Genomic DNA, 22,243 nt, shown 5'->3' on the forward strand with positions numbered 1-22,243 from the left:
GATGACCTCCTGAAGCCCATATGAGGATTAATTTGACCACACAACTCATTCCTATGAAGATACATTCAAACACACAAAACGTGCTCAGCTCGGCCTGAAAATGCATTTAAAGCAATAAAAACTCAAATTGAGTGTCACGCCTAAACCAAAGGACTTATGCACACACTTCAACATGTATTTTGTTCAGGATGACCACCTGACGCCTAAATGAGCATTAATTTGACCACACAACTCATTCCTATGAAGATACATTCAAACTCACAAAACGTGCTCAGCTCGGGCTGAAAATGCATTTAAAGCAATAAAAACTCAAATTGAGTGTCACGCCTAAACCAAAGGACTTATGCACACACTTCAACATGTATTTTGTTCAGGATGACCTCCTGAAGCCTAAATCAGCAATAATTTGACCACACAACTCATTCCTATGAAGATACATTCAAAGTCAAAAAGCGCGCTCAGCTCGGGCTGAAAATGCATTTAAAGCAATAAAAACTCAAATTGAGTGTCACGCCTAAACCAAAGGACTTATGCACACACTTCAACATGTATTTAGTTCAGGATGACCACCTGAAGCCTAAATGAGCATTAATTGGACCACACAACTCATTCCTATGAAGATACATTCAAACTCACAAAACGTGCTCAGCTCGGGCTGAAAATGCATTTAAAGCAATAAAAACTCAAATTGAGTGTGACGCCTAAACCAAAGGACTTATGCACACACTTCAACATGTATTTTGTTCAGGATGACCTCCTGAAGCCCATATGAGCATTAATTTGACCACACAACTCATTCCTATGAAGATACATTCAAACTCACAAAACGTGCTCAGCTCGGGCTGAAAATGCATTTAAAGCAATAAAAACTCAAATTGAGTGTCACGCCTAAACCAAAGGACTTATGCACACACTTCAACATGTATTTTGTTCAGGATGACCTCCTGAAGCCTAAATCAGCAATAATTTGACCACACAACTCATTCCTATGAAGATACATTCAAAGTCAGAAAGCGCGCTCAGCTCGGGCTGAAAATGCATTTAAAGCAATAAAAACTCAAATTGAGTGTCACGCCTAAACCAAAGGACTTATGCACACACTTCAACATGTATTTAGTTCAGGATGACCACCTGAAGCCTAAATGAGCATTAATTGGACCACACAACTCATTCCTATGAAGATACATTCAAACTCACAAAACGTGCTCAGCTCGGGCTGAAAATGCATTTAAAGCAATAAAAACTCAAATTGAGTGTCACGCCTAAACCAAAGGACTTATGCACACACTTCAACATGTATTTTGTTCAGGATGACCACCTGAAGCCTAAATGAGCATTAATTTGACCACACAACTCATTCCTATGAAGATACATTCAAACTCACAAAACGTGCTCAGCTCGGGCTGAAAATGCATTTAAAGCAATAAAAACTCAAATTGAGTGTCACGCCTAAACCAAAGGACTTATGCACACACTTCAACATGTATTTTGTTCAGGATGACCTCCTGAAGCCTAAATCAGCAATAATTTGACCACACAACTCATTCCTATGAAGATACATTCAAAGTCAGAAAGCGCGCTCAGCTCGGGCTGAAAATGCATTTAATTTAAAGCAATAAAAACTCAAATTGAGTGTCACGCCTAAACCAAAGGACTTATGCACACACTTCAACATGTATTTAGTTCAGGATGACCACCTGAAGCCTAAATGAGCATTAATTTGACCACACATCTCATTCCTATGAAGATACATTCAAACTCACAAAACATGCTCAGCTCGGGCTGAAAATGCATTTAAAGCAATAAAAACTCAAATTGAGTGTCACGCCTAAACCAAAGGACTTATGCACACACTTCAACATGTATTTTGTTCAGGATGACCTCCTGAAGCCTAAATAAGCATTAATTTGACCACACAACTCATTCCTATGAAGATACATTCAAACTCACAAAACGCGCTCAGCTCGGGCTGAAAATGCATTTAAAGCAATAAAAACTCAAATTTAGTGTCACACCTAAACCAAAGGACTTATGCACACACTTCAACATGTATTTAGTTCAGGATGACATCCTGAAGCCCATATGAGCATTAATTTGACTACACAACTCATTCCTATGAAGATACATTCAAACTCACAAAACGTGCTCAACTCGGGCTGAAAATGCATTTAAAGCAATAAAAACTCAAATTGAGTGTCACGCCTAAACCAAAGGACTTATGCACACACTTCAACATGTATTTTGTTCAGGATGACCTCCTGAAGCCTAAATGAGCAATAATTTGACCACACAACTCATTCCTATGAAGATACATTCAAAGTCAGAAAGCGCACTCAGCTCGGGCTGAAAATGCATTTAAAGCAATAAAAACTCAAATTGAGTGTCACGCCTAAACCAAAGGACTTATGCACACACTTCAACATGTATTTTGTTCAGGATGACCACCTGAACCCTAAATGAGCATTAATTTGACCACACAACTCATTCCTATGAAGATACATTCAAACTCACAAAACGTGCTCAGCTCGGGCTGAAAATGCATTTAAAGCAATAAAAACTCAAATTGAGTGTCACACCTAAACCAAAGGACTTATGCACACACTTCAACATGTATTTTGTTCAGGATGGCCTCCTACAGCCTAAATGAGCATTAATTTGACGACACAACTCATTCCTATGAAGATACATTCAAAGTCAGAAAGCGCGCTCAGCTTGGGCTGAAAATGCATTTAAAGCAATAAAAACTCAAATTGAGTGTCACGCCTAAACCAAAGGACTAATGCACACACTTCAACATGTATTTTGTTCAGGATGACCTCCTGAAGCCCATATGAGCATTAATTTGACCACACAACTCATTCCTATGAAGATACATTCAAACTCACAAAACGTGCTCAGCTCGGGCTGAAAATGCATTTAAAGCAATAAAAACTCAAATTGAGTGTCACGCCTAAACCAAAGGACTTATGCACACACTTCAACATGTATTTAGTTCAGGATGACCACCTGAAGCCTAAATGAGCATTAATTTGACCACACAACTCATTCCTATGAAGATACATTCAAACTCACAAAACGTGCTCAGCTCGGGCTGAAAATGCATTTAAAGCAATAAAAACTCAAATTGAGTGTCACACCTAAACCAAAGGACTTATGCACACACTTCAACATGTATTTTGTTCAGGATGACCTCCTGAAGCCCATATGAGCATTAATTTGACTACACAACTCATTCCTATAAAGATACATTCAAACTCACAAAACGTGCTCAGCTCGGGCTGAAAATGCATTTAAAGCAATAAAAACTCAAATTGAGTGTCACGCCTAAACCAAAGGACTTATGCACACACTTCAACATGTATTTAGTTCAGGATGACCACCTGAAGCTTAAATGAGCATTAATTTGACCACACAACTCATTCCTATGAAGATACATTCAAACTCACAAAACGTGCTCAACTCGGGCTGAAAATGCATTTAAAGCAATAAAAACTAAAATTGAGTGTCACGCCTAAACAAAAGGACTAATGCACACACTTCAACATGTATTTTGTTCAGGATGACCTCCTGAAGCCCATATGAGCATTAATTTGACCACACAACTCATTCCTATGAAGATACATTCAAACACACAAAACGTGCTCAGCTCGGCCTGAAAATGCATTTAAAGCAATAAAAACTCAAATTGAGTGTCACGCCTAAACCAAAGGACTTATGCACACACTTCAACATGTATTTTGTTCAGGATGACCACCTGACGCCTAAATGAGCATTAATTTGACCACACAACTCATTCCTATGAAGATACATTCAAACTCTCAAAACGTGCTCAGCTCGGGCTGAAAATGCATTTAAAGCAATAAAAACTCAAATTGAGTGTCACGCCTAAACCAAAGGACTTATGCACACACTTCAACATGTATTTTGTTCAGGATGACCTCCTGAAGCCTAAATGAGCAATAATTTGACCACACAACTCATTCCTATGAAGATACATTCAAAGTCAGAAAGCGCACTCAGCTCGGGCTGAAAATGCATTTAAAGCAATAAAAACTCAAATTGAGTGTCACGCCTAAACCAAAGGTTTTATGCACACACTTCAACATGTATTTTGTTCAGGATGACCACCTGAACCCTAAATGAGCATTAATTTGACCACACAACTCATTCCTATGAAGATACATTCAAACTCACAAAACGTGCTCAGCTCGGGCTGAAAATGCATTTAAAGCAATAAAAACTCAAATTGAGTGTCACACCTAAACCAAAGGACTTATGCACACACTTCAACATGTATTTTGTTCAGGATGGCCTCCTACAGCCTAAATGAGCATTAATTTGACGACACAACTCATTCCTATGAAGATACATTCAAAGTCAGAAAGCGCGCTCAGCTTGGGCTGAAAATGCATTTAAAGCAATAAAAACTCAAATTGAGTGTCACGCCTAAACCAAAGGACTTATGCACACACTTCAACATGTATTTAGTTCAGGATGACCACCTGAAGCCTAAATGAGCATTAATTTGACCACACAACTCATTCCTATGAAGATACATTCAAACTCACAAAACGTGCTCAGCTCGGGCTGAAAATGCATTTAAAGCAATAAAAACTCAAATTGAGTGTCACACCTAAACCAAAGGACTTATGCACACACTTCAACATGTATTTTGTTCAGGATGACCTCCTGAAGCCCATATGAGCATTAATTTGACTACACAACTCATTCCTATAAAGATACATTCAAACTCACAAAACGTGCTCAGCTCGGGCTGAAAATGCATTTAAAGCAATAAAAACTCAAATTGAGTGTCACGCCTAAACCAAAGGACTTATGCACACACTTCAACATGTATTTAGTTCAGGATGACCACCTGAAGCCTAAATGAGCATTAATTTGACCACACAACTCATTCCTATGAAGATACATTCAAACTCACAAAACGTGCTCAACTCGGGCTGAAAATGCATTTAAAGCAATAAAAACTCAAATTGAGTGTCACGCCTAAACAAAAGGACTTATGCACACACTTCAACATGTATTTTGTTCAGGATGACCTCCTGAAGCCCATATGAGCATTAATTTGACCACACAACTCATTCCTATGAAGATACATTCAAACACACAAAACGTGCTCAGCTCGGGCTGAAAATGCATTTAAAGCAATAAAAACTCAAATTGAGTGTCACGCCTAAACCAAAGGACTTATGCACACACTTCAACATGTATTTTGTTCAGGATGACCACCTGACGCCTAAATGAGCATTAATTTGACCACACAACTCATTCCTATGAAGATACATTCAAACTCTCAAAACGTGCTCAGCTCGGGCTGAAAATGCATTTAAAGCAATAAAAACTCAAATTGAGTGTCACGCCTAAACCAAAGGACTTATGCACACACTTCAACATGTATTTTGTTCAGGATGACCTCCTGAAGCCTAAATGAGCAATAATTTGACCACACAACTCATTCCTATGAAGATACATTCAAAGTCAGAAAGCGCACTCAGCTCGGGCTGAAAATGCATTTAAAGCAATAAAAACTCAAATTGAGTGTCACGCCTAAACCAAAGGTTTTATGCACACACTTCAACATGTATTTTGTTCAGGATGACCACCTGAACCCTAAATGAGCATTAATTTGACCACACAACTCATTCCTATGAAGATACATTCAAACTCACAAAACGTGCTCAGCTCGGGCTGAAAATGCATTTAAAGCAATAAAAACTCAAATTGAGTGTCACACCTAAACCAAAGGACTTATGCACACACTTCAACATGTATTTTGTTCAGGATGGCCTCCTACAGCCTAAATGAGCATTAATTTGACGACACAACTCATTCCTATGAAGATACATTCAAAGTCAGAAAGCGCGCTCAGCTTGGGCTGAAAATGCATTTAAAGCAATAAAAACTCAAATTGAGTGTCACGCCTAAACCAAAGGACTTATGCACACACTTCAACATGTATTTTGTTCAGGATGACCTCCTGAAGCCCATATGAGCATTAATTTGACCACACAACTCATTCCTATGAAGATACATTCAAACTCACAAAACGTGCTCAGCTCGGGCTGAAAATGCATTTAAAGCAATAAAAACTCAAATTGAGTGTCACGCCTAAACCAAAGGACTTATGCACACACTTCAACATGTATTTTGTTCAGGATGACCACCTGAAGCCTAAATGAGCATTAATTTGACCACACAACTCATTCCTATGAAGATACATTCAAACTCACAAAACGTGCTCAGCTTGGGCTCAAAATGCATTTAAAGCAATAAAAACTCAAATTGAGTGTCACGCCTAAACCAAAGGACTTATGCACACACTTCAACATGTATTTTGTTCAGGATGACCACCTGACGCCTAAATGAGCATTAATTTGACCACACAACTCATTCCTATGAAGATACATTCAAAGTCAGAAAGCGCGCTCAGCTCGGGCTGAAAATGCATTTAATTTAAAGCAATAAAAACTCAAATTGAGTGTCACACCTAAACCAAAGGACTTATGCACACACTTCAACATGTATTTAGTTCAGGATGACCACCTGAAGCCTAAATGAGCATTAATTTGACTACACAACTCATTCCTATGAAGATACATTCAAACTCACAAAACGTGCTCAGCTCGGGCTGAAAATGCATTTAAAGCAATAAAAACTCAAATTGAGTGTCACACCTAAACCAAAGGACTTATGCACACACTTCAACATGTATTTTGTTCAGGATGACCTCCTGAAACCCATATGAGCATTAATTTGACTACACAACTCATTCCTATAAAGATACATTCAAACTCACAAAACGTGCTCAGCTCGGGCTGAAAATGCATTTAAAGCAATAAAAACTCAAATTGAGTGTCACGCCTAAACCAAAGGACTTATGCACACACTTCAACATGTATTTAGTTCAGGATGACCACCTGAAGCCTAAATGAGCATTAATTTGACCACACAACTCATTCCTATGAAGATACATTCAAACTCACAAAACGTGCTCAACTCGGGCTGAAAATGCATTTAAAGCAATAAAAACTCAAATTGAGTGTCACGCCTAAACCAAAGGTATTATGCACACACTTCAACATGTATTTTGTTCAGGATGACCTCCTGAAGCCCATATGAGCATTAATTTGACCACACAACTCATTCCTATGAAGATACATTCAAACACACAAAACGTGCTCAGCTCGGCCTGAAAATGCATTTAAAGCAATAAAAACTCAAATTGAGTGTCACGCCTAAACCAAAGGACTTATGCACACACATCAACATGTATTTTGTTCAGGATGACCTCCTGAAGCCCATATGAGCATTAATTTGACTACACAACTCATTCCTATGAAGATACATTCAAACTCACAAAACGTGCTCAGCTCGGGCTGAAAATGCATTTAAAGCAAAAAAACTCAAATTGAATGTCACGCCTAAACCAAAGGACTTATGCACACACTTCAACATGTATTTTGTTGAGGATGACCTCCTGAAGCCCATATGAGCATTAATTTGACCACACAACTCATTCCTATGAAGATACATTCAAACACACAAAACGTGCTCAGCTCGGCCTGAAAATGCATTTAAAGCAATAAAAACTCAAATTGAGTGTCACGCCTGAACCAAAGGACTTATGCACACACTTCAACATGTATTTTGTTCAGGATGACCACCTGACGCCTAAATGAGCATTAATTTGACCACACAACTCATTCCTATGAAGATACATTCAAACTCTCAAAACGTGCTCAGCTCGTGCTGAAAATGCATTTAAAGCAATAAAAACTCAAATTGAGTGTCACGCCTAAACCAAAGAACTTATGCACACACTTCAACATGTATTTTGTTCAGGATGACCACCTGAAGCCTAAATGAGCATTAATTTGACCACACAACTCATTCCTATGAAGATACATTCAAACTCACAAAACGTGCTCAGCTCGGGCTGAAAATGCATTTAAAGCAATAAAAACTCAAATTGAGTGTCACTCCTAAACCAAAGTACTTATGCACACACTTCAACATGTATTTTGTTCAGGATGACCTCCTGAAGCCCATATGAGCATTAATTTGACTACACAACTCATTCCTATAAAGATACATTCAAACTCACAAAACGTGCTCAGCTCGGGCTGAAAATGCATTTAAAGCAATAAAAACTCAAATTGAGTGTCACGCCTAAACCAAAGGACTTATGCACACACTTCAACATGTATTTAGTTCAGGATGACCACCTGAAGCCTAAATGAGCATTAATTTGACCACACAACTCATTCCTATGAAGATACATTCAAACTCACAAAACGTGCTCAACTCGGGCTGAAAATGCATTTAAAGCAATAAAAACTCAAATTGAGTGTCACGCCTAAACCAAAGGACTTATGCACACACTTCAACATGTATTTTGTTCAGGATGACCTCCTGAAGCCCATATGAGCATTAATTTGACCACACAACTCATTCCTATGAAGATACATTCAAACACACAAAACGTGCTCAGCTCGGCCTGAAAATGCATTTAAAGCAATAAAAACTCAAATTGAGTGTCACACCTAAACCAAAGGACTTATGCACACACTTCAACATGTATTTTGTTCAGGATGACCACCTGACGCCTAAATGAGCATTAATTTGACCACACAACTCATTCCTATGAAGATACATTCAAACTCTCAAAACGTGCTCAGCTCGGGCTGAAAATGCATTTAAAGCAATAAAAACTCAAATTGAGTGTCACGCCTAAACAAAAGGACTTATGCACACACTTCAACATGTATTTTGTTCAGGATGACCTCTGAAGCCTAAATGAGCAATAATTTGACCACACAACTCATTCCTATGAAGATACATTCAAACTCACAAAACGTGCTCAGCTCGGGCTGAAAATGCATTTAAAGCAATAAAAACTCAAATTGAGTGTCACGCCTAAACCAAAGGACTTATGCACACACTTCAACATGTATTTTCTTCAGGATGGCCTCCTGAAGCCTAAATGAGCATTAATTTGACTACACAACTCATTCCTATGAAGATACATTCAAAGTCAGAAAGCGCGCTCAGCTTGGGCTGAAAATGCATTTAAAGCAATAAAAACTCAAATTGAGTGTCACGCCTAAACCAAAGGACTAATGCACACACTTCAACATGTATTTTGTTCAGGATGACCTCCTGAAGCCCATATGAGCATTATTTTGACCACACAACTCATTCCTATGAAGATACATTCAAACTCACCAAACGTGCTCAGCTCGGGCTGAAAATGCATTTAAAGCAATAAAAACTCAAATTGAGTGTCACGCCTAAACCAAAGGACTTATGCACACACTTCAACATGTATTTTGTTCAGGATGACCTCCTGAAGCCTAAATGAGCAATAATTTGACCACACAACTCATTCCTATGAAGATACATTCAAAGTCAGAAAGCGCGCTCAGCTCGGGCTGAAAATGCATTTAAAGCAATAAAAACTCAAATTGAGTGTCACGCCTAAACCAAAGGACTTATGCACACACTTCAACATGTATTTTGTTCAGGATGACCTCCTGAAGCCTAAATGAGCAATAATTTGACCACACAACTCATTCCTATGAAGATACATTCAAAGTCAGAAAGCGCGCTCAGCTCGGGCTGAAAATGCATTTAAAGCAATAAAAACTCAAATTGAGTGTCACACCTAAACCAAAGGACTTATGCACACACTTCAACATGTATTTTGTTCAGGATGACCACCTGAAGCCTAAATGAGCATTAATTTGACCACACAACTCATTCCTATGAAGATACATTCAAACTCACAAAACGTGCTCAGCTCGGGCTGAAAATGCATTTAAAGCAATAAAAACTCAAATTGAGTGTCAGACCTAAACCAAAGGACTTATGCACACACTTCAACATGTATTTTGTTCAGGATGACCTCCTGAAGCCCATATGAGCATTAATTTGACTACACAACTCATTCCTATGAAGATACATTCAAACTCACAAAACGTGCTCAGCTCGGGCTGAAAATGCATTTAAAGCAATAAAAACTCAAATTGAGTGTCACGCCTAAACCAAAGGACTTATGCACACACTTCAACATGTATTTTGTTCAGGATGACCTCCTGAAGCCCATATGAGCATTAATTTGACTACACAACTCATTCCTATGAAGATACATTCAAAGTCAGAAAGCGCACTCAGCTCGGGCTGAAAATGCATTTAAAGCAATAAAAACTCAAATTGAGTGTCACGCCTAAACCAAAGGACTTATGCACACACTTCAACATGTATTTTGTTCAGGATGACCACCTGACGCCGAAATGAGCATTAATTTGACCACACAACTCATTCCTATGAAGATACATTCAAAGTCAGAAAGCGCGCTCAGCTCGGGCTGAAAATGCATTGAATTTAAAGCAATAAAAACTCAAATTGAGTGTCACGCCTAAACCAAAGGACTTATGCACACACTTCAACATGTATTTAGTTCAGGATGACCACCTGAAGCCTAAATGAGCATTAATTTGACTACACAACTCATTCCTATGAAGATACATTCAAACTCACAAAACGTGCTCAGCTCGGGCTGAAAATGCATTTAAAGCAATAAAAACTCAAATTGAGTGTCAGACCTAAACCAAAGGACTTATGCACACACTTCAACATGTATTTTGTTCAGGATGACCTCCTGAAGCCCATATGAGCATTAATTTGACTACACAACTCATTCCTATGAAGATACATTCAAACTCACAAAACGTGCTCAGCTCGGGCTGAAAATGCATTTAAAGCAATAAAAACTCAAATTGAGTGTCACGCCTAAACCAAAGGACTTATGCACACACTTCAACATGTATTTTGTTCAGGATGACCTCCTGAAGCCCATATGAGCATTAATTTGACTACACAACTCATTCCTATGAAGATACATTCAAAGTCAGAAAGCGCACTCAGCTCGGGCTGAAAATGCATTTAAAGCAATAAAAACTCAAATTGAGTGTCACGCCTAAACCAAAGGACTTATGCACACACTTCAACATGTATTTTGTTCAGGATGACCACCTGACGCCGAAATGAGCATTAATTTGACCACACAACTCATTCCTATGAAGATACATTCAAAGTCAGAAAGCGCGCTCAGCTCGGGCTGAAAATGCATTGAATTTAAAGCAATAAAAACTCAAATTGAGTGTCACGCCTAAACCAAAGGACTTATGCACACACTTCAACATGTATTTAGTTCAGGATGACCACCTGAAGCCTAAATGAGCATTAATTTGACTACACAACTCATTCCTATGAAGATACATTCAAACTCACAAAACGTGCTCAGCTCGGGCTGAAAATGCATTTAAAGCAATAAAAACTCAAATTGAGTGTCACGCCTAAACCAATGGACTTATGCACACACTTCAACATGTATTTAGTTCAGGATGACCACCTGAAGCCTAAATGAGCATTAATTTGACCACACAACTCATTCCTATGAAGATACATTCAAAGTCAGAAAGCGCGCTCAGCTTGGGCTGAAAATGCATTTAAAGCAATAAAAACTCAAATTGAGTGTCATGCCTAAACCAAAGGACTTATTTACACAATTCAACATGTATTTTGTTCAGGATGACCTCCTGAAGCCCATATGAGCATTAATTTGACTACACAACTCATTCCTATGAAGATACATTCAAACTCACAAAACGTGCTCAACTCGGGCTGAAAATGCATTTAAAGCAATAAAAACTCAAATTGAGTGTCACGCCTAAACCAAAGGACTTATGCACACACTTCAACATGTATTTTGTTCAGGATGACCTCCTGAAGCCCATATGAGCATTAATTTGACTACACAACTCTTTCCTATAAGGATACAATCAAACTCACAAAACGTGCTCAGCTCGGGCTGAAAATGCATTTAAAGCAATAAAAACTCAAATTGAGTGCCACGCCTAAACCAAAGGACTTATGCACACACTTCAACATGTATTTTGTTCAGGATGACCACCTGACGCCTAAATGAGCATTAATTTGACAACACAACTCATTCCTATGAAGATACATTCAAAGTCAGAAAGCGCGCTCAGCTCGGGCTGAAAATGCATTTAATTTAAAGCAATAAAAACTCAAATTGAGTGTCACGCCTAAACCAAAGGACTTATGCACACACTTCAACATGTATTTAGTTCAGGATGACCACCTGAAGCCTAAATGAGCATTAATTTGACTACACAACTCATTCCTATGAAGATACATTCAAACTCACAAAACGTGCTCAGCTCGGGCTGAAAATGCATTTAAAGCAATAAAAACTCAAATTGAGTGTCACACCTAAACCAAAGGACTTATGCACACACTTCAACATGTATTTTGTTCAGGATGACCTCCTGAAGCCCATATGAGCATTAATTTGACTACACAACTCTTTCCTATAAGGATACAATCAAACTCACAAAACGTGCTCAGCTCGGGCTGAAAATGCATTTAAAGCAATAAAAACTCAAATTGAGTGCCACGCCTAAACCAAAGGACTTATGCACACACTTCAACATGTATTTTGTTCAGGATGGCCTCCTGAAGCCTAAATGAGCATTAATTTGACTACACAACTCATTCCTATGAAGATACATTCAAACTCACAAAACGTGCTCAGCTCGGGCTGAAAATGCATTTAAAGCAATAAAAACTCAAATTGAGTGTCACGCCTAAACCAAAGGACTTATGCACACACTTCAACATGTATTTTGTTCAGGATGACCACCTGACGCCGAAATGAGCATTAATTTGACCACACAACTCATTCCTATGAAGATACATTCAAAGTCAGAAAGCGCGCTCAGCTCGGGCTGAAAATGCATTGAATTTAAAGCAATAAAAACTCAAATTGAGTGTCACGCCTAAACCAAAGGACTTATGCACACACTTCAACATGTATTTAGTTCAGGATGACCACCTGAAGCCTAAATGAGCATTAATTTGACTACACAACTCATTCCTATGAAGATACATTCAAACTCACAAAACGTGCTCAGCTCGGGCTGAAAATGCATTTAAAGCAATAAAAACTCAAATTGAGTGTCACGCCTAAACCAATGGACTTATGCACACACTTCAACATGTATTTAGTTCAGGATGACCACCTGAAGCCTAAATGAGCATTAATTTGACCACACAACTCATTCCTATGAAGATACATTCAAAGTCAGAAAGCGCGCTCAGCTTGGGCTGAAAATGCATTTAAAGCAATAAAAACTCAAATTGAGTGTCATGCCTAAACCAAAGGACTTATTTACACAATTCAACATGTATTTTGTTCAGGATGACCTCCTGAAGCCCATATGAGCATTAATTTGACTACACAACTCATTCCTATGAAGATACATTCAAACTCACAAAACGTGCTCAACTCGGGCTGAAAATGCATTTAAAGCAATAAAAACTCAAATTGAGTGTCACGCCTAAACCAAAGGACTTATGCACACACTTCAACATGTATTTTGTTCAGGATGACCTCCTGAAGCCCATATGAGCATTAATTTGACTACACAACTCTTTCCTATAAGGATACAATCAAACTCACAAAACGTGCTCAGCTCGGGCTGAAAATGCATTTAAAGCAATAAAAACTCAAATTGAGTGCCACGCCTAAACCAAAGGACTTATGCACACACTTCAACATGTATTTTGTTCAGGATGACCACCTGACGCCTAAATGAGCATTAATTTGACAACACATCTCATTCCTATGAAGATACATTCAAAGTCAGAAAGCGCGCTCAGCTCGGGCTGAAAATGCATTTAATTTAAAGCAATAAAAACTCAAATTGAGTGTCACGCCTAAACCAAAGGACTTATGCACACACTTCAACATGTATTTAGTTCAGGATGACCACCTGAAGCCTAAATGAGCATTAATTTGACTACACAACTCATTCCTATGAAGATACATTCAAACTCACAAAACGTGCTCAGCTCGGGCTGAAAATGCATTTAAAGCAATAAAAACTCAAATTGAGTGTCACACCTAAACCAAAGGACTTATGCACACACTTCAACATGTATTTTGTTCAGGATGACCTCCTGAAGCCCATATGAGCATTAATTTGACTACACAACTCATTCCTATAAAGATACATTCAAACTCACAAAACGTGCTCAGCTCGGGCTGAAAATGCATTTAAAGCAATAAAAACTCAAATTGAGTGTCACGCCTAAACCAAAGGACTTATGCACACACTTCAACATGTATTTAGTTCAGGATGACCACCTGAAGCCTAAATGAGCATTAATTTGACCACACAACTCATTCCTATGAAGATACATTCAAACTCACAAAACGTGCTCAACTCGGGCTGAAAATGCATTTAAAGCAATAAAAACTCAAATTGAGTGTCACGCCTAAACCAAAGGTATTATGCACACACTTCAACATGTATTTTGTTCAGGATGACCTCCTGAAGCCCATATGAGCATTAATTTGACCACACAACTCATTCCTATGAAGATACATTCAAACACACAAAACGTGCTCAGCTCGGCCTGAAAATGCATTTAAAGCAATAAAAACTCAAATTGAGTGTCACGCCTAAACCAAAGGACTTATGCACACACTTCAACATGTATTTTGTTCAGGATGACCTCCTGAAGCCCATATGAGCATTAATTTGACTACACAACTCATTCCTATGAAGATACATTCAAACTCACAAAACGTGCTCAGCTCGGGCTGAAAATGCATTTAAAGCAAAAAAACTCAAATTGACTGTCACGCCTAAACCAAAGGACTTATGCACACACTTCAACATGTATTTAGTTCAGGATGACCACCTGAAGCCTAAATGAGCATTAATTTGACTACACAACTCATTCCTATGAAGATACATTCAAACTCACAAAACGTGCTCAGCTCGGGCTGAAAATGCATTTAAAGCAATAAAAACTCAAATTGAGTGTCACACCTAAACCAAAGGACTTATGCACACACTTCAACATGTATTTTGTTCAGGATGACCTCCTGAAGCCCATATGAGCATTAATTTGACTACACAACTCATTCCTATAAAGATACATTCAAACTCACAAAACGTGCTCAGCTCGGGCTGAAAATGCATTTAAAGCAATAAAAACTCAAATTGAGTGTCACGCCTAAACCAAAGGACTTATGCACACACTTCAACATGTATTTAGTTCAGGATGACCACCTGAAGCCTAAATGAGCATTAATTTGACCACACAACTCATTCCTATGAAGATACATTCAAACTCACAAAACGTGCTCAACTCGGGCTGAAAATGCATTTAAAGCAATAAAAACTCAAATTGAGTGTCACGCCTAAACCAAAGGTATTATGCACACACTTCAACATGTATTTTGTTCAGGATGACCTCCTGAAGCCCATATGAGCATTAATTTGACCACACAACTCATTCCTATGAAGATACATTCAAACACACAAAACGTGCTCAGCTCGGCCTGAAAATGCATTTAAAGCAATAAAAACTCAAATTGAGTGTCACGCCTAAACCAAAGGACTTATGCACACACTTCAACATGTATTTTGTTCAGGATGACCTCCTGAAGCCCATATGAGCATTAATTTGACTACACAACTCATTCCTATGAAGATACATTCAAACTCACAAAACGTGCTCAGCTCGGGCTGAAAATGCATTTAAAGCAAAAAAACTCAAATTGACTGTCACGCCTAAACCAAAGGACTTATGCACACACTTCAACATGTATTTTGTTCAGGATGACCTCCTGAAGCCCATATGAGCATTAATTTGACCACACAACTCATTCCTATGAAGATACATTCAAACTCTCAAAACGTGCTCAGCTCGGGCTGAAAATGCATTTAAAGCAATAAAAACTCAAATTGAGTGTCACGCCTAAACAAAAGGACTTATGCACACACTTCAACATGTATTTTGTTCAGGATGACCTCTGAAGCCTAAATGAGCAATAATTTGACCACACAACTCATTCCTATGAAGATACATTCAAACTCACAAAACGTGCTCAGCTCGGGCTGAAAATGCATTTAAAGCAATAAAAACTCAAATTGAGTGTCACGCCTAAACCAAAGGACTTATGCACACACTTCAACATGTATTTTCTTCAGGATGGCCTCCTGAAGCCTAAATGAGCATTAATTTGACTACACAACTCATTCCTATGAAGATACATTCAAAGTCAGAAAGCGCGCTCAGCTTGGGCTGAAAATGCATTTAAAGCAATAAAAACTCAAATTGAGTGTCACGCCTAAACCAAAGGACTTATGCACACACTTCAACATGTATTTTGTTCAGGATGACCTCCTGAAGCCCATATGAGCATTATTTTGACCACACAACTCATTCCTATGAAGATACATTCAAACTCACCAAACGTGCTCAGCTCGGGCTGAAAATGCATTTAAAGCAATAAAAACTCAAATTGAGTGTCACGCCTAAACCAAAGGACTTATGCACACACTTCAACATGTATTTAGTTCAGGATGACCACCTGAAGCCTAAATGAGCATTAATTTGACCACACAACTCATTCCTATGAAGATACATTCAAACTCACAAAACGTGCTCAGCTCGGGCTGAAAATGCATTTAAAGCAATAAAAACTCAAATTGAGTGTCACACCTAAACCAAAGGACTTATGCACACACTTCAACATGTATTTTGTTCAGGATGACCTCCTGAAGCCCATATGAGCATTAATTTGACTACACAACTCATTCCTATAAAGATACATTCAAACTCACAAAACGTGCTCAGCTCGGGCTGAAAATGCATTTAAAGCAATAAAAACTCAAATTGAGTGTCACGCCTAAACCAAAGGACTTATGCACACACTTCAACATGTATTTAGTTCAGGATGACCACCTGAAGCCTAAATGAGCATTAATTTGACCACACAACTCATTCCTATGAAGATACATTCAAACTCACAAAACGTGCTCAACTCGGGCTGAAAATGCATTTAAAGCAATAAAAACTCAAATTGAGTGTCACGCCTAAAACAAAGGACTTATGCACACACTTCAACATGTATTTTGTTCAGGATGGCCTCCTGAAGCCCATATGAGCATTAATTTGACCACACAACTCATTCCTATGAAGATACATTCAAACACACAAAACGTGCTCAGCTCGGCCTGAAAATGCATTTAAAGCAATAAAAACTCAAATTGAGTGTCACGCCTAAACCAAAGGACTTATGCACACACTTCAACATGTATTTTGTTCAGGATGACCACCTGACGCCTAAATGAGCATTAATTTGACCACACAACTCATTCCTATGAAGATACATTCAAACTCTCAAAACGTGCTCAGCTCGTGCTGAAAATGCATTTAAAGCAATAAAAACTCAAATTGAGTGTCACGCCTAAACCAAAGGACTTATGCACACACTTCAACATGTATTTTGTTCAGGATGACCACCTGAAGCCTGAATGAGCATTAATTTGACCACACAACTCATTCCTATGAAGATACATTCAAACTCACAAAACGTGCCCAGCTCGGGCAGAAAATGCATTTAAACCAATAAAAACTCAAATTGAGTGTCATGCCTAAACCAAAGGACTTATGCACACACTTCAACATGTATTTTGTTCAGGATGACCTCCTGAAGCCTAAATCAGCAATAATTTGACCACACAACTCATTCCTATGAAGATACATTCAAACACACAAAACGTGCTCAGCTCGGCCTGAAAATGCATTTAAAGCAATAAAAACTCAAATTGAGTGTCACGCCTAAACCAAAGGACTTATGCACACACTTCAACATGTATTTAGTTCAGGATGACCACCTGAAGCCTAAATGAGCATTAATTTGACCACACAACTCATTCCTATGAAGATACATTCAAAGTCAGAAAGCGCGCTCAGCTTGGGCTGAAAATGCATTTAAAGCAATAAAAACTCAAATTGAGTGTCATGCCTAAACCAAAGGACTTATTTACACAATTCAACATGTATTTTGTTCAGGATGACCTCCTGAAGCCCATATGAGCATTAATTTGACTACACAACTCATTCCTATGAAGATACATTCAAACTCACAAAACGTGCTCAACTCGGGCTGAAAATGCATTTAAAGCAATAAAAACTCAAATTGAGTGTCACGCCTAAACCAAAGGACTTATGCACACACTTCAACATGTATTTTGTTCAGGATGACCTCCTGAAGCCCATATGAGCATTAATTTGACTACACAACTCTTTCCTATAAGGATACAATCAAACTCACAAAACGTGCTCAGCTCGGGCTGAAAATGCATTTAAAGCAATAAAAACTCCAATTGAGTGCCACGCCTAAACCAAAGGACTTATGCACACACTTCAACATGTATTTTGTTCAGGATGACCACCTGACGCCTAAATGAGCATTAATTTGACCACACAACTCATTCCTATGAAGATACATTCAAAGTCAGAAAGCGCGCTCAGCTCGGGCTGAAAATGCATTTAATTTAAAGCAATAAAAACTCAAATTGAGTGTCACGCCTAAACCAAAGGACTTATGCACACACTTCAACATGTATTTAGTTCAGGATGACCACCTGAAGCCTAAATGAGCATTAATTTGACTACACAACTCATTCCTATGAAGATACATTCAAACTCACAAAACGTGCTCAGCTCGGGCTGAAAATGCATTTAAAGCAATAAAAACTCAAATTGAGTGTCACACCTAAACCAAAGGACTTATGCACACACTTCAACATGTATTTTGTTCAGGATGACCTCCTGAAGCCCATATGAGCATTAATTTGACTACACAACTCATTCCTATAAAGACACATTCAAACTCACAAAACGTGCTCAGCTCGGGCTGAAAATGCATTTAAAGCAATAAAAACTCAAATTGAGTGTCACGCCTAAACCAAAGGACTTATGCACACACTTCAACATGTATTTAGTTCAGGATGACCACCTGAAGCCTAAATGAGCATTAATTTGACCACACAACTCATTCCTATGAAGATACATTCAAACTCACAAAACGTGCTCAACTCGGGCTGAAAATGCATTTAAAGCAATAAAAACTCAAATTGAGTGTCACGCCTAAACCAAAGGTATTATGCACACACTTCAACATGTATTTTGTTCAGGATGACCTCCTGAAGCCCATATGAGCATTAATTTGACCACACAACTCATTCCTATGAAGATACATTCAAACACACAAAACGTGCTCAGCTCGGCCTGAAAATGCATTTAAAGCAATAAAAACTCAAATTGAGTGTCACGCCTAAACCAAAGGACTTATGCACACACTTCAACATGTATTTTGTTCAGGATGACCTCCTGAAGCCCATATGAGCATTAATTTGACTACACAACTCATTCCTATGAAGATACATTCAAACTCACAAAACGTGCTCAGCTCGGGCTGAAAATGCATTTAAAGCAAAAAAACTCAAATTGACTGTCACGCCTAAACCAAAGGACTTATGCACACACTTCAACATGTATTTTGTTCAGGATGACCTCCTGAAGCCCATATGAGCATTAATTTGACCACACAACTCATTCCTATGAAGATACATTCAAACACACAAAACGTGCTCAGCTCGGCCTGAAAATGCATTTAAAGCAATAAAAACTCAAATTGAGTGTCACGCCTAAACCAAAGGACTTATGCACACACTTCAACATGTATTTTGTTCAGGATGACCACCTGACGCCTAAATGAGCATTAATTTGACCACACAACTCATTCCTATGAAGATACATTCAAACTCTCAAAACGTGCTCAGCTCGTGCTGAAAATGCATTTAAAGCAATAAAAACTCAAATTGAGTGTCACGCCTAAACCAAAGAACTTATGCACACACTTCAACATGTATTTTGTTCAGGATGACCACCTGAAGCCTAAATGAGCATTAATTTGACCACACAACTCATTCCTATGAAGATACATTCAAACTCACAAAACGTGCTCAGCTCGGGCTGAAAATGCATTTAAAGCAATAAAAACTCAAATTAAGTGTCACTCCTAAACCAAAGTACTTATGCACACACTTCAACATGTATTTTGTTCAGGATGACCACCTGAAGCCTAAATGAGCATTAATTTGACTACACAACTCATTCCTATGAAGATACATTCAAACTCACAAAACGTGCTCAGCTCGGGCTGAAAATGCATTTAAAGCAATAAAAACTCAAATTGAGTGTCACGCCTAAACCAAAGGACTTATGCACACACTTCAACATGTATTTTGTTCAGGATGACCACCTGACGCCGAAATGAGCATTAATTTGACCACACAACTCATTCCTATGAAGATATATTCAAACTCACAAAACGTGCTCAACTCGGGCTGAAAATGCATTTAAAGCAATAAAAACTCAAATTGAGTGTCACGCCTAAACCAAAGGACTTATGCACACACTTCAACATGTATTTTGTTCAGGATGACCTCCTGAAGCCTATATGAGCATTAATTTGACCACACAACTCATTCCTATGAAGATAAATTCAAACTCACAAAACGTGCTCAGCTCGGGCTGAAAATGCATTTAAAGCAATAAAAACTCAAATTGAGTGTCACACCTAAACCAAAGGACTTATGCACACACTTCAACATGTATTTTGTTCAGGATGACCTCCTGAAGCCCATATGAGCATTAATTTGACTACACAACTCATTCCTATGAAGATACATTCAAACTCACAAAACGTGCTCAGCTTGGGCTCAAAATGCATTTAAAGCAATAAAAACTCAAATTGAGTGTCACGCCTAAACCAAAGGACTTATGCACACACTTCAACATGTATTTTGTTCAGGATGACCACCTGACGCCTAAATGAGCATTAATTTGACCACACAACTCATTCCTATGAAGATACATTCAAAGTCAGAAAGCGCGCTCAGCTCGGGCTGAAAATGCATTTAATTTAAAGCAATAAAAACTCAAATTGAGTGTCACACCTAAACCAAAGGACTTATGCACACACTTCAACATGTATTTAGTTCAGGATGACCACCTGAAGCCTAAATGAGCATTAATTTGACTACACAACTCATTCCTATGAAGATACATTCAAACTCACAAAACGTGCTCAGCTCGGGCTGAAAATGCATTTAAAGCAATAAAAACTCAAATTGAGTGTCACACCTAAACCAAAGGACTTATGCACACACTTCAACATGTATTTTGTTCAGGATGACCTCCTGAAGCCCATATGAGCATTAATTTGACTACACAACTCATTCCTATAAAGATACATTCAAACTCACAAAACGTGCTCAGCTCGGGCTGAAAATGGATTTAAAGCAATAAAAACTCAAATTGAGTGTCACGCCTAAACCAAAGGACTTATGCACACACTTCAACATGTATTTAGTTCAGGATGACCACCTGAAGCCTAAATGAGCATTAATTTGACCACACAACTCATTCCTATGAAGATACATTCAAACTCACAAAACGTGCTCAACTCGGGCTGAAAATGCATTTAAAGCAATAAAAACTCAAATTGAGTGTCACGCCTAAACCAAAGGTATTATGCACACACTTCAACATGTATTTTGTTCAGGATGACCTCCTGAAGCCCATACGAGCATTAATTTGACCACACAACTCATTCCTATGAAGATACATTCAAACACACAAAACGTGCTCAGCTCGGCCTGAAAATGCATTTAAAGCAATAAAAACTCAAATTGAGTGTCACGCCTAAACCAAAGGACTTATGCACACACTTCAACATGTATTTTGTTCAGGATGACCTCCTGAAGCCCATATGAGCATTAATTTGACTACACAACTCATTCCTATGAAGATACATTCAAACTCTCAAAACGTGCTCAGCTCGTGCTGAAAATGCATTTAAAGCAATAAAAACTCAAATTGAGTGTCACGCCTAAACCAAAGAACTTATGCACACACTTCAACATGTATTTTGTTCAGGATGACCACCTGAAGCCTAAATGAGCATTAATTTGACCACACAACTCATTCCTATGAAGATACATTCAAACTCACAAAACGTGCTCAGCTCGGGCTGAAAATGCATTTAAAGCAATAAAAACTCAAATTGAGTGTCACTCCTAAACCAAAGTACTTATGCACACACTTCAACATGTATTTTGTTCAGGATGACCTCCTGAAGCCCATATGAGCATTAATTTGACTACACAACTCATTCCTATAAAGATACATTCAAACTCACAAAACGTGCTCAGCTCGGGCTGAAAATGCATTTAAAGCAATAAAAACTCAAATTGAGTGTCAC

Source organism: Hippocampus guttulatus, chromosome 19 (genome assembly GCF_054856545.1).
Source record: "Hippocampus guttulatus isolate MCC_2025c chromosome 19, RoL_Hgut_1.0, whole genome shotgun sequence".
NCBI classification, from domain to species: domain Eukaryota; kingdom Metazoa; phylum Chordata; class Actinopteri; order Syngnathiformes; family Syngnathidae; genus Hippocampus; species Hippocampus guttulatus.